Genomic DNA, 7,500 nt, shown 5'->3' on the forward strand with positions numbered 1-7,500 from the left:
ATTAATTATGTCATTATATCTAGTAGACTGGTGTTATGATGAGGATAGATTCATTATGTCATTATATCTAGTAGACTGGTGTTATGATGAGGATAGATTCATTATGTCATTATATCTAATAGACTGGTGTTATGATGAGGATAGATTAATTATGTCATTATATCTAGTAGACTGGTGTTATGATGAGGATAGATTAATTATGTCATTATATCTAATAGACTGGTGTTATGATGAGGATAGATTCATTATGTCATTATATCTAGTAGACTGGTGTTATGATGAGGATAGATTCATTATGTCATTATGTCTAATAGACTGGTGTTATGATGAGGATAGATTCATTATGTCATTATATCTAGTAGACTGGTGTTATGATGAGGATAGATTCATTATATCTAGTAGACTGGTGTTATGATGAGGATAGATTCATTATGTCATTATATCTAGTAGACTGGTGTTATGATGAGGATAGATTCATTATATCTAGTAGACTGGTGTTATGATGAGGATAGATTCATTATATCTAGTAGACTGGTGTTATGATGAGGAAAGATTCATTATGTCATTATATCTAGTAGACTGGTGTTATGATGAGGATAGATTCATTATGTCATTATATCTAATAGACTGGTGTTATGATGAGGATAGATTCATTATGTCATTATATCTAATAGACTGGTGTTATGATGAGGATAGATTCATTATGTCATTATATCTAATAGACTGGTGTTATGATGAGGATAGATTCATTATGTCATTATATCTAATAGACTGGTGTTATGATGAGGATAGATTAATTATGTCATTATATCTAGTAGACTGGTGTTATGATGAGGATAGATTCATTAATAAACCCAGCAGCATCGGATGTTAGAGAAGGATCATAAATCCGGTCTCTTTTCCTTGGACCTAAAACGATGTGCCCGGTTGGAGAGGAGCACAGCGAGCAGCGGACTAGTGATACCATCCATATTAGGGCAGAAATCCACAGTGTAGCGATGGGGGCAAGAATGGGGTCCACACACACACACACACACACACGTACAGTTTGCAGGGAGATCAGACTGGTCTCATAGACTCGACGAAGCATTGTAAATGTACATCCCGGGTCACTCAAATTCTCATTTGTTACGTTTTGAATGGTCACTTAATAAGATAGAAGGTTACTTCAGTCAAACATTAATGAGGGTGGTTGGTGTGGGTGGATTGGTGGGTAGGTAGGTAGCTATGTCTGGGTGGATGGATGGATGGGTGTTCGAATCTCATCACGGACAACTTTAGCATTATAGCTAATTAGCAACTTTGCACCTACTTACTACTTTTTTAGCTACTTTTCAACTACTTAGCATGTTAGCTAACCCTTCCTCTAACCGTTTAACCTTCCTTCTAACCCATAACTCACAGAATTAGCTAACGTTAGCATGTTAGCTAGCTCTTCCTCTAACCCTAACCTTTTAATCTACCTCATAATCTTAACCCTAACCCTTAACTCCCAGAACTAGCTAACGGTAGCATGTTAGCTAACCATTTCCCTAACCCTAAAGCCCTTTAATTAACCTACCTCCTAACCTTAACCCTAACCCTTAACTCCTAGAACTGGATAACGTTAGCGTTAGCCGTCTAGTCACCTAGCTAACGTTAGCATGTTAACTAACCTTTCACTCCTAGAACTGGATAACGTTAGCGTTAGCCATCTAGTCACCTAGCTAACGTTAGCATGTTAACTAACCTTTAACTCCTAGAACTGGATAACGTTAGCGTTAGCCATCTAGTCACCTAGCTAACGTTAGCATGTTAACTAACCCTTAACTCCTAGAACTGGATAGCGTTAGCGTTAGCCATCTAGTCACCTAGCTAACGTTAGCATGTTAACTAACCCTTAACTCCTAGAACTGGATAACGTTAGCGTTAGCCATCTAGTCACCTAGCTAACGTTAGCATGTTAACTAACCCTTAACTCCTAGAACTGGATAACGTTAGCGTTAGCCATCTAGTCACCTAGCTAACGTTAGCATGTTAACTAACCCTTAACTCCTAGAACTGGATAACGTTAGCGTTAGCCACCTAGTCACCTAGGTAACGTTTTCAATTATGTATTTTTATTTAACCTTTATTTAACTACAAATTGGAAATTCGTAACATATCATACGTTTTTGCTGATTCCCAACAATTGTACATTTTGTAATTCATAACATATCAGAGACATATCAGACAAATAGAGTGTCTAAGATTTACATACAGTAACATAACATATCATATTAAATGGAGTGTCTAGGATTTACATACAGTACCAGAACAGATTTACATACAGAATAATACGTAATTCTCTGAGACCAGGTTGGAGAGATGGGGAAGAGGGATTGGGTATGTGCGCATCCCCCCCTCAGTCCCTCTCCCCCCTCCTTTCTCGCCCCCTCCCTCTCCCCTCCTCTTTATCTCCCACCTCCTTTCTCGTCCCCCTTCCTCCCCTCCCCTCCTCTCCCTCCACAGTCAACAAGGCAAAAATAGAGTTTACAGAGCAAGCTCTCTCCTCTCCTGACTGGTTCACTCGCCTCATCTAACTAACCATCCTCGGGGAAACACACTTTTAAGCGCGCACGCACGGACACACACACACACACATTGAAGCTCCGCTCAGCAGCAGCAGGGAGTGAACAGCCAGCTTGCGACTTATCCCCGCCATTCCCCGGTACAGTAACTTCCTCAGCATCTCCCGGCCTCTGCAGAGAGAGAGAGAGAGCACCGCCCGACAACCCAACTGGAAACCGGCCCCACGGCTCTATAGTAACGGACTGACCGACCACTAAATCCCGGAGAAGGGAAGAGGACTATCTAGTGCTCAACATCCCGTCATCGCCGGTAGAATATACTTCAGACTGCGGATTTAAACCGTCACATTGGCCAGTTGTCCATTTGGACGGAGAGAGAGAACTGGTAGTGCGCAGTGTGAGAACACAACAGAAACCACTTGACGCGGAAAAGTCCCGGGCACTTCCCGGTATTTTAGGAAACAGAGGGACGCGTCTCACCTTACCGAAATACCGACGCCGGTAGCCTAAAACGGAGCCGGTCTGAGCAACAGCTACCACCGGCAAAAATCAGTGAGGTAAGCGGTGTGATTAAAATGGATAGTAAAAGATACATAAAATGACGATTTAATGTGTTAATTTCACAGCTTTGTATATCAGATGGGGTTTTGTGTTGACATGGTATGTGCTGACAGAATGTTGTTTAGAGTCAGACCTCACAGACGAACATCCACACGATCGATGAACGAGGGGAGCTTTGGGTTGGAAATTACCATTTCAGTTTCTCACTCCTTCCGCCTCCATACTCAGCAGAGAGGGATGAAACAGAGGACGTTACATAAAACAAGGATTTCTCCTCCTCCTCCGGCCTCCTCCTCTGGCCTCCTCCGGCCTCCTCCTCACCTGGCCTCCTCCTCCTCCTCACCTGGCCTCCTCCTCCTCCTCCTCCTCACCTGGCCTCCTCCTCCTCACCTGGCCTCCTCCTCCTCCTCACCTGGCCTCCTCCTCCTCCTCACCTGGCCTCCTCCTCCTCCTCCTCCTCCTCCTCACCTGGCCTCCTCCTCCTCACCTGGCCTCCTCCTCCTCCCCAGACCCCGTTAGATAGATACTGATGTTCCGCTTTAAAGCGTTAGAAAGCGCCTCTCGGTGTTCCTCTTCAGTTATCAGGCCGCGGGACAGATTCCAACTCGCTCTCACAGTCTTCATGTCAGAATTCGACATTCATCCGTGTTTCTCTGATGTCAAATTTAGAAATGATTGCAAAAGTCAATTTTTTTTTAAAAACATTTACCCAGAGTAATTTACAGTAGTGAATATATATGTTTTCTTACTTTTTTCTTACTGGTCCCCTGAGGAAATTGAACCCACAACCTTGGCATTGCAAGCACCATGCTCTACCAAGTGATCCACACAGGGTACTAACCCTGAATGGTTAAGGTAAGGGTTAAGGTTTGGGATGGGCTTAAAAAACTTTTAAAAAATCAAAAAAACAACTTTCTGTTGTTGGATTTGAACCTGCAACATTTGGACTCAGAGGCAGATGAATAAGCTCGTCCACAACACTCTAGCACAACAAAAAACCTACTTTTCTCACCGTTTCTCACCTATTTAGCTCACCGTTGCCCCTAGTGGCCTGGTTTCCACCTCACATCCCGACGTTCCTCAGTCAGACGGACGTCGAACACTGACCTGTATCACGGGTGACCTGGCTGCCCTCCCCCCATTCAGACCGTTATTGATCCTTAATTGATTGATACAACATTTTTACAGGCTACATCGTGATGATTATTCCTCTGTGTGTGTGTGTGTGTGTGTGTGTGTGTGTGTGTGTGTGTGTGTGTGTGTGTGTGTGTGTGTGTGTGTGTGTGTGTGTGTGTGTGTGTGTGTGTGTATGTGCAGGTGTGTGTGTTCTCCCTGTCTAAACCCTCTAAAACCTCCCTGGCTGCTGCTGTGTCCAGACAGACCAATAGTTACGCTCAGTTATCAGACAGAATAGGACATTACCTTCACATTAGAGATGTCATGACTATCGACACAGGACAGTCAGTTCGGGTCGTTCGGTGGGGACAGACACACAGCAACAACAAAAAAAAAATCTATGGTGTCCAATTAACTCTGGCCAGTGTAACATGTACACTATTGGTCAGTGAAAAATAAAGTCCTACTTGATCTGGTGTTTAAAATAACACATTTTTCAAAGTGTTGCAGTGCTCCTCATTTAACTCTGGCTCGAAGGAACTCGACTGTGGTGTTTGGGAAGCTCTGCTGTAGAGTTCATATCAACACCGACAGTGTACAACAAAAACACTTGATTTGTAGTCAACCGGACTCTCTTTAACTAGTGTTAGACTTTCCCAGTGTAATTTCATTAACACCTGTAGTTTCACAGAAAATCATTTTGGGACGTTTTAACACTGTATGCTGTAAAGAGTGTCATTTGCATATTTCCCAAGGTGACTTTTCTTTTTGAGTAAATTGTTTACCACCCGTGGCTGTATTTGTTAGTGACAAAGATATGGTTGTTTCTTGCCTTTTTAAAGCACTTTGGCTTTTGCTCGCCAAGTAAGTCCCCTAGGGGGGTGATGTTATAATACAATTAAACCATGACAACACATTACATACATCATAAGGCCTTACTTATTGGCCTAATTGATGGCCTTGTTTTTGCCCTAACAAATCACATTTTTTTGGACTTTACGACTGTCTTCATATGTTTGGACCATGATAGTTTGTTGGTGATGTGGACAAAAAGGAACTTGAAACTCTTGACCCATCGTTGTCGGTGATCAGGCTGTTGTGTCGTCAGCAAACTTAATGATGGTGTTAGAGTCGTGCCTAGCCATGCAGTCATGGGTGAACAGGGAGTACAGGAGGGGACTAAGTACACACCCCTGAGGGGCCCCCCGTGTTGGGGATAAACGTGGCAGATGTGTTGTTGCCTACCGTTAACACCTGGGGGCTGGATTTCTTATAAGCATCCGGATTAGTGTCCTGCTCCTTGACAGCTGCAGCTCTAGCCTTTAGCTCGGTGGGGATGTTGCCTGTAATCCATGGCTTCTGGTTGGGATATGTACGTACTGTCACTGTGGGGACGACGTCATCGATGCACTTATTGATAAAGCCGATGACTGAGGTGGTAAACTCCTCAAATCAGAATCAAATCAAAATGTTATTGGTCACACACAGGGTTAGCAGATGTTAATGGTCACATGTTTAGCAGATGTTAATGGTCACATGTTTAGCAGATGTTAATGGTCACATGTTTAGCAGATGTTAATGGTCACATGGTTAGCAGATGTTAATGGTCACATGGTTAGCAGATGTTAATGCGAGTGTAGCGAAATGCTTGTGCTTCTAGTTCCAACAGATATCTAACAAGTAATCTAACAATTCCCCAACAACTACCTAATAAACAAAGTAAGGTAAAGATTTGAATAATGGAATGGAATAATATTATAATAATAATGGAATAAGAATATAAATATATGGATTATTTTTTTATTTAACTAGGCAAGTCAGTTAAGAACACATTCTTATTTTCAATGACGGTCTAGGAACAGTGGGTTTAACTGGTCTAGGAACAGTGGGTTAACTGGTCTAGGAACAGTGGGTTTAACTGGTCTAGGAACAGTGGGTTAACTGGTCTAGGAACAGTGGGTTTAACTGGTCTAGGAACAGTGGGTTAACTGCCTGTTCAGGGGCAGAATGTCAGCTCTGGGGTTTGAACTTGCAACCTTCCAGTTACTAGTCCAACGCTCTAACCACTAGGCTACCCTGCCGCCCTGGATGAGCCATGACCGGGCGGCATAGGCAAGATAAAACAGATGGTATAGAATACAGTATATACATATGAGATGAGTAATGTAAAATATGTAAACATTGGCATTATTAAAGTGACTCGTTATCCATTTATTAAAGTGGCCAATGATTTTGAGTCAGTCATCCCACATCCCCAAACCACCCTACATCACCAAACCATCCCCGAAATCATCCCACATCCTCAAATCATCTTACATCCCCAAACCTCCTACATTCCCAAAACACCCCTATGTTCCCCGAACTGTTCCACATCCCCAAACTATCCTACATCCTCCAAATCATTCTGCATCCTCAGAACTACCCCAAACCATCGTACATCCCCCAACCATCCCCCATCCATCCCACAACCATCCTCAAACCATCCCACATCCCTAAATAGTCCCACATCCCCAAACCATCCTAAGTCCCCCAAACCATCCTACAACCTCAAACCATCCTACATCCTCCAAACCATTCTACATCCTCCAAACCATCCTACATCCTCCAAACCATCCTACATCCTCCAAACCATCCAACATCCTCCAAACCATCCAACATCCTCCAAACCATCCTACATCCCCAAACCATCCAACATCCTCCAAACCATTCTGCATCCTCAAACCATCCTACATCCCCAAACCATCCAACTTCCTCAAACCATCCTACATCCCCAAACCATCCTACATCCCCAAACCATCCAACATCCTCCAAACCATTCTGCATCCTCAAACCATTCTGCGTCCTCAAACCATCCAACATCCCCAAAAGCATCCTACATCCCCCAAACCATCCTACATCTTACTGCAGTGTCTGGGGCCTCTGCTGACAGTGTTATTATTATACCACATGACAACCCCATCGTTCTCCTACACCAAATATACATACACCAGGGCTCTGCTGTTGTGTTAGCAACTGTAGCCTAGCAACATGAGTGTATAGAATGTTAGAGCAGAGAACTTCCCGTGCCTGTATGATGAACAGCAGAGTGTTCAGGGCTACAGAGGAAAACCCAGATACTGTTAGGAAACCCAGGTAGGCTAGAATGGTCCACATTTGGAAGTCAGCCTCCAACATAACACCCTGAGCCTCCTCTTCCTCCTCTCCCAGCCCCCTCATCCTCTTCCTCCTCCTTCACCCCTCCAACGGCCTGCTGCCAGAGAAAGAGAGAGAGAGA

The 7,500-nt window shown here is 43.5% G+C and overlaps 1 protein-coding gene across 1 annotated transcript in view; it reads left to right on the forward strand.

Annotated features, from left to right (window-relative positions):
- The first annotated feature begins 2,484 nt into the window (after nucleotides 1-2,484).
- LOC118947125 (guanine nucleotide-binding protein G(I)/G(S)/G(O) subunit gamma-13-like) overlaps nucleotides 2,485-7,500 on the forward strand; it is an 18,444-nt gene continuing 13,428 nt past the window's right edge. Inside the window, exon 1 of the mRNA XM_036972338.1 lies at nucleotides 2,485-3,106. The gene's annotated coding sequence lies outside the window, so the exon portion shown is untranslated. The remainder of the gene's footprint in view (nucleotides 3,107-7,500) is intronic.

The sequence above is a fragment of the Oncorhynchus mykiss genome, unplaced genomic scaffold (assembly GCF_013265735.2).
Source record: "Oncorhynchus mykiss isolate Arlee unplaced genomic scaffold, USDA_OmykA_1.1 un_scaffold_140, whole genome shotgun sequence".
Lineage (NCBI taxonomy): Eukaryota > Metazoa > Chordata > Actinopteri > Salmoniformes > Salmonidae > Oncorhynchus > Oncorhynchus mykiss.